Source organism: Fulmarus glacialis, unplaced genomic scaffold (assembly GCF_000690835.1).
Source record: "Fulmarus glacialis isolate BGI_N327 unplaced genomic scaffold, ASM69083v1 scaffold36576, whole genome shotgun sequence".
Classification (NCBI taxonomy): Eukaryota; Metazoa; Chordata; class Aves; order Procellariiformes; family Procellariidae; genus Fulmarus; species Fulmarus glacialis.
Window position 1 is genome coordinate 14,317 of NW_009218121.1, and position 7,723 is coordinate 22,039.

A 7,723-nucleotide genomic window follows, 5' to 3' on the forward strand; every position below is an offset into this window, starting at 1 on the left:
CGGTGGAGGTATGAAGACTTGTAAGCTGGTATAGCCTCTGAAGACTTTGAGGAAATCACGGCCTTAATTAGTTGTTAGACTCACAGAATTGTACAGGTTGGAAGGTACCTCTGGGGGTTGCTAGTCCAACCTCCTGTGCAAAGCAGGTCCAGTCAGAGCAGGTTGCTCATAGCTTCGTCCCGTCACTTTTTGAGTATGTCCAAGGATGGAGGTTCCATGGCCTCTCTGGGAAACCTGTTCCAGGGTTTGAACACCCTCATGGTTAAAAAGAAATAACTTCCTTGCATCTCACTGGAATCTTCTGTGTTCTGAGTTGTGTCCATTGCCTCTTGTTCATCCACAGCGCACAACCGAGAAGAGTCTGGCTCTCTCTTCTCTTCCCCTCCACCCTATTACATAGTTGCAGACAGGAGTAAGATGTCCCTTCATCATTCTTTCCTATGGACTGAACAAACGTAGATCTCTGAGCCTCTCCTCAGCATCATGTGCTCCAGTCCCTTCAGCAGTCTTGTTAGTCATCTCCTGGACTCACTCATTTTTCTCATGCTGGGGAGCCCCAAAATGGACACGGTATTTCAGATGTAGTCTCAACATAACAGTGTTCTTCACTGCCGTCTGAAACAAGCATCTGGGGTATGATTTTTTTTTTTGTCCACTACTGAGCCTTTGGAGCACTCGATCTGAATCACAAGACTTGAACTTGTCTCCAAGAATCTGAGAACTCCTGACTCACTTCCCTGTTAGAGAAGGTAACTGAGTGACTCTGTCTCAGCAGAGGAGTTGCATGAAGTGAAAAAATACAACTGGGAGGTATCGCATAAAAAAATTTAGACGTTCCCTCTTTTTTTTTTTTTTTTTTTTTTTTAAGACTAGCTTTTATCTTCAGTGCAATCAGATGTGCCTGTATCTCTAGTAAAAACTGCACCACAGACTGGTTACTGTCATAACCACAGATATATAGATCTGAAAACCTTTGGGGGAAAAAAATAATTCTCATATTTTATGGACTCCCTGTGAATTATTTTTGAAAATTTTTTGTGTGGTTTTTTTAAGCTAGTTTTGTTAATAGCCATTGAACTTAGTTGAGAGGATAAGTGAGATTCAGACTGTCACTGCAGATTTCTGAACCAGATAAAGAATCTTCCACAAGACAACAGATTTTATATGTGCTTATGTCTCAAGCTTGGATTGGGACTTTCGTTAAATTCAACTTATTTTGTCTTGAAGCTATCCTCCTAAGATTTCTTCAACTTTCAGTTGCCAAAGTTCAATCTATTAAAGTTTTTTTGGTTTCTGTTTTCTGTCAGAACTATATGGTTGCCAAAAGGGATTGGCTGCATAGGATGGTCATGGAAAGGTTTTTATCTATTATTTCCATGGTTTCAGATTGCTAACTTAGAGCTAAGACTCAAAGGTCTGATTTATATCTACTGAATCCCAGCTGAGAAAAGTAAATACTAGTATAGAAGGTAGGGCCTACTTCTCATACCAGAAGGACCTTCAGAGGTATACTTGTTTGAGCTGTCAGGCTCTGGGATTATTTTTAAATTCATGTTTAAACTAAGTATTTTTCTTAAGTCTATAATCAGTTTGAGTGTTCATTCTGTAGGATCATTTCTTCATCTTTTCATTTAATTGGCTTGCAGTCTTTCTTCTAGGGAGTTGCCTTCTGAGGAAATAAACAAGTGCAACTGCTGGAATAATTTCATTGTTGTTGCTGAGAGCCTGTCTATTCAACCGGCTGTAAACTCCCTACCTGTATCTGCTCAAAGGCCATAATTATTTGTCACTGCCTTGGTATCAGCAACCCCTGAAGTCACAGTTTTCCATCTGCAATATTTAAGACAAAAGGGTCTAAGAGATACCACTAGCTTCAGATCAGTCTTCTAAGTGTCAGAAGCTGAAGACCTCTTCCATGGCCGAATAGCAACTGTCACAGACACACGAACAGAAACAACAGTCACTGATGGTTCAAACAGCACCAGCTTTCACTGTACTGCTGGATCACCTGATCTGCATGAGACATGGGCAAAAGGCAGGTAAAAGGAGACTTCTGTTGTTTGGACCTCCACAAAAGAAAAAGGTCAGATACAATGTTTCAGTACATCCTCAGGTACTTCACTTTTTCTCCTCAGATGAAGGACTTGGCATTTCCCTTTCTTGAACTTCATAAGGATTCTGTTGACCCATTTCTCCAGCCTGTCGAGGTCCCTTTGAATGGCAGCACACCCATCTGATGTACCACCTACTCCTCCCAGTTTTGTGTCATCTGCAAACTTGCTGAGGGTGTGCTCTGTCCCATCATCCAGGTCATTACTGAAAATGTCGAGGAGTATTAACTCCTGGGGTACACCACTAGTGACTGGACTCCAGCTTGACCTCATGCCATTGATCACAACCTTCTGAGCCTGGCAGTTCAGTTAGCTTTCAGTCCACCCTACTATATATTTATCTATTTCATCAATTTTGTTTACGAGGATGTTATGGGAGACAGTGCTGAAAGTCTTACTCAAGTCAACATAGATAACGTCCACTGCTCTCCCTTCTTCCACCAAGCTACTCGTATCACCTCATTATAGGGGAGGCATGATGATCACTTTGTAAATCAACGCTGACTACTCCCCAACACCTTCTTATCCTTAATATGCTTGGAAATCATTTACAACACTACCTTCCCAGGGACTGAGGAGAGGCCCTGCGGTTTCTTGGATCCTCCTTTTTGCCCTTCTTGAAGCGAGCAGTAACTTCTGCTTTTTTCCTGTCCCCATGAACCTCCCCTGATCACCACTACCGTTCAGAGATTAGCGAGAGTGGCCTCACAATGACATCAGCTCCATGATGTTAAAACTCTTATGTAATTCAAGCCTAGAGGAAGCAGCACGTTCCATGAATTGCAGGATTTGCAGGGAGGAAGAAAACTGATCCTTAATTGCATGTGACAGTGACCTTTAACCTTTGAAATTAAGGTAAGTTAATGTTTTGATTAACATCAAATGTTTACGCAAGTTTTGAAATGTATGACAACTATCTATAAAAACATCTCTGTGAAACTTCTGTAAAGTTACATTAATTTACCTTTTTAGCATATGTATTTCAGATTTCTTTGTTGAACGTTTATACATTATAAGCCAAAATATCTGATTTTTCAGCACGCGTAGGTGTGTTGGGTGCATCCCATCAAATGTCTTCTGGTTCTAGTTTCTCCAAGTATGGCTTCTCTGCTCCTCTCCTTTAGATACGACATGTCCTATCCTTTCTCCTTTGAAAACTAGAATACTCGATCCAAGGTCAAATCCATCATAAAAGGAAGAGTTCAGGTGCATAGAATATATGGATATATACTACTCTCTGAGGGTAGTTTTTTTGTTTTGTTTTTGTAAGGAAAAACAAAAATCCCACACCTCTAAACAGGAGACAAGCAGATTAGTGTTCCCCTGAATATGGTAAAGCAAGTTCTATTAGTGGTGACACCTGAAAATCATATTGACTGTAAATGATCTTATTATCATTTGCCTAAGATCATAGAAATCATGTGGACTCTCATTACCATGGCCACTTGCCTCTTGCAAGTATCAAAAAACCCTCCACTCTTTAGATCCCAGGTGTGCAGGTCCATCCGATTCACCCCCTTTTGAAAGCATTCTCCCCTGTACCATCCCGCATTGCTAGAACAGAAGTCTGTGGCCAGCACAGAGGGTCAGAGGTAGGACCAGAATTCGTTCATAGGTCTAGATGCTTCAATTTCTTCTGCTTCAGAGGATGCTCTATAACTCTGTTGTACTGAGAACAGAACCATAATCTTGAAATTATCTTTCTATTATGATTTAAGTGTCAAATGGATTATTACAATTTGATCTGCTCCATCATGTCAAGCTATATTGAAAAACGTGGCAAATTTATATTTTGTTCAGAAGCAATTCTCTTTCACATGCAGCTTATTCCTAACTGATAAAGGCAATGGCAGTCCACAGATTTAGAGGAAAATTATTATCTTCAATATTTGCTGATCGAGGAAAAAAAATTTAATGCGATTGGGAAAGAGACACCTTTTTTTCTGTATCATGCAGTGTGGGAAACTACTGGGCTGAGATGTTATGGAATCGATATAGTTCATAGCAGAATATGTCTATTTATACCAAAGCATTTCCCACAGAGCAAAGAAGTTGGGTAATGCTTTGATAACAGTAGGCCAGAGAAAGGCTAATTAGTAATTTAGGTTCTCTTTTTTTCAGACATGGCAGAAGGAGCAACTGAGTCTAGATCTAGATTTTAATGTGGTGGAGGGCAAAGTCAAATAAGCCAGAAAAGTGAACGGGTGCCAGGGCAAGGGAATGAGGGATGTGGAGCAGAAGCGTGGCATTAATGCCCTTCCTTAGCTGAAGTCTCTTGCTATAGTTCTCCCTCCAGAAAGCAGGTTGATGAGAGGTGTTGTCTCAGTTACGTAACTCACCAAGGTGTCTCCCGTCTGTTGAATGTTCTGTCTTCAAACAGGCCAGGTGACAATCTTCTACCACCACTCATGAAACCAAACAAGTTAATAAATAGTTTATCTTAATAATAGGGCTTTAATAATAAGCTGTTGTGAAGACCTGAGACCTCCTGCAAGATTGTAAAATGTTGGTTGGAAGGCACCTCTGGAGGCTATCTTTGAGTTGGACCAGCTCAGCACTAGACTATGTCACTCTTGGCTTCGCCTGAGTCTTGAAAAGCCCCAGTGACAGAGATTCCTTCACCTCTCCGGACAACCTGTTCTAGTGCTCAGCTACCCTCTTGTTGATTTTATTTTCTGATGCCCAGTTTGAACTTCCCAAGCCGTAAACTGTAGCAATGGTTCTTTGTTGGACCAGCTGGCAGTAGCAAGAAGAGTTTGGCTCTGTCACTTTTGTAATAATATTTCAAACAGTTGTAGGCTGATGTTGTGTCACTTCTTAGCTTCCTTTTTACCAGACTAAGTAAGTCCAGCTCCTTCAGCCTCTCCTCAATAGACTTCTTAGTAGCCCTCCACTGAACTCTTTCCTTTTTCACCACGTCCCTCTTGATCAGAGGTATCCAAAACTAAACACTATTTCAGGTATAGCCTCACCGGTACCAAGTAGAGATTATCAGGAAATTTCCCTTTACGTGCTGGCCACACTTCTAATGTAGCCCAGTATGTAGCTTCTTTCAGAGGAGCGTGTCGCAGGTTCACATTCAACCCAGTGTGCACTGCAACCCACAGGACTATGACCTAGCCAGCCTGTACCCGTATGTGGGGTTATTCCAGCTGCCCCGGTGCAGAACTTCATACTTCTTGTAAGGATCACGAGGTCTCTGTCCAATCCTTAAGTTTTTCAGGGCCCTTCTGGGTTGAACCAGCAGCCACTTCCCCTAACTTAGTGTTGTCTGCAGATCTGCTGAGAATGAGCTCTGCATTGCAGCAAGGTTGTTAAGGAAGGCATTTGATATGGGTGCCAGTATTGACCCCAGGGTGCTTTGCTGATTACCAACCAAATACTGAGTTATCGACTGCTACCCTTACAGCCAGTTTTCAATTCATCTAAACAGTCTCTTTCTCCAGTCCACGCTTCTGCTGTTTCCAGAGGGGAAGGCTGGGGAAGGTGGTGTCAAAAGCCATATACAAATTAAGGTATATCACACCCACCTCCCTGCCCTTGCCCACAGAGCCGGTCATTTTATCATAGCAGGCAATCAGGCAGGTCAAACACGGTTTGCCTTCCTGGGCTGACTACTGCTGATTATGTGCTCCCTGATCTTTCCATTGACTGAGGTGAAGCTGGCTGGTATATAGTTTTCCAAGTTCTCCTTCTCGCCTTTTTTAAAGGTGAAGATTGATAGCGGCCTCACACTCAGGCCCACCAGGTCTTCCAGTAGCTTGGGGTGATTCCCGTCCAGCCCAATGGATCTGAATACATCCAGTTTCTCTAACCCCTTGCTCCTCCATTGCTGGCCACCCCATTCCTTCCCCGATTGTGCCCGTACAGGCAGGGGTCAGGGAGTTGGCTTTGGCTGTGAAGACAGAGGCAGAAAAAAGGCACTGAGTTCATCAGCTTTTTCATTGACACCTGTTGTCACTAGGGGCCTTGTCATGGTTTAACCCCAGTTGGCAACTAAGCCCCACACAGCCGCTCGCTCGCTCCCCCCTGGTGGGATGGGGGAGAGAATTGGAAGGGTAAAAGTGAGAAAACTCGTGGGTTGAGATAAAGACAGTTTAACAGGTAAAGCAAAAGCTGCGCACGCAAGCAAAGCAAAGCAAGGAATTCATTCACCACTTCCCATCGGCAGGCAGGTGTTCAGCCATCTCCAGGGAAGCAGGGCTCCATCACGCGTAATGGTGACTTGGGAAGACAAACGCCATCACTCTTACTTCCCCCCTTCTTCTTCCCCCAGCTTTATATGCTGAGCATGACGTCATATGGTATGGAATATCCCTGTGGTCAGCTGGGGTCAGCTGTCTTGGCTGTGTCCCCTCCCAACTTTTTGTGCACCCCCAGCCTCCTCGCTGGTGGGGTGGGGTGAGGAGCAGAAAAGGCCTTGACTCTGTGTAAGCACTGCTCAGCCATAACAAAAACATCCCTGTGTTATCAACACTGTTTCCAGCACAAATCCAAAACATAGCTCCATACTAGCTACCCGTGAAGAAAATTAACTCTGTTCCAGCCAAAACCAGCACAGGTCTCCATCAGCAGAAGCCCATTTTCCTTGAACTTGCTTTTCCAACTAGCATTCTCACAGAATCTGCCTTGTTCCAACCAGTGCCCCTCAGCGGTCTCAGCTCCAGCTGGGCTTTGGTCTTCCTGAGTTTGACACTAAGTACCTAACACTGCCTTTTTTTTTTTTTCTGGTGTCTGTCAAGTGGTAGTGGTTTACTTAAGACATTAGCCAAACTAAATAAAATTATTCTAATCTAAACCACATAGGAGATGGTCTTTCTGACTCTTGCACACTTTTGCTCCAGCAGGTCAAGACTCATGAATGAAGATGGGACAATTGCTCCAACTGCAGAAGCAATGGTCTGCTAGCAGGAAGACATGGAAAAGATGTCTGAAATGACAACCCAGTTAAATGTGGTTAATACAAATATCAATAAAAACAGAATGGAATTCTTCTGGTCTTTAAAGATTTAGAGGAAAGATGCAACTAGACAGTGAAGACCAACAGATCACCCTATAGGAAGGTTTAGGGTTGGTCTGCCACCAGGAAACATTCTTGGAAGAGGATCATACACTGAATAGTTTGAGTTCTGGATTGGGATGAAGGCTAATTCAATTGATAAGAGCTTAAATTTAAAAGTAGGGAACAAAGCTGGGAAAGGCTCATTTAATCTGCATGATGATAATGTAGTGAGAAAGAAATATCAGAGGGTCAGAGGAATGAAAGTGCCAATACTGATAAGAGCACTTGCTGGCTAATAGCGAGTGGGAAAGCACTGGCCAAACATTAGCCTCTTGTGGTGGCCAGTATGAAGCTATTACATTGGCACAACAAAACAGAGGATCCAGAACAACTGAGTCAGAATGTGAAACCAGCTAGTACAGAGACCTGTGCAGGATTAGCAGTTGTGGCAGGGATATCGGGATGGAAGTATATGCATCATTTAGGAAAGACAGAAGAGAAAAATAACGATGGTGAAATAGCGTTATGCATTAATGATTTCAGAGAAAGAAAAGGGACAGTATGTGTAAGATGGATCATGTTTGAGTTAAAATCGTTTAGAGAAGAGTAG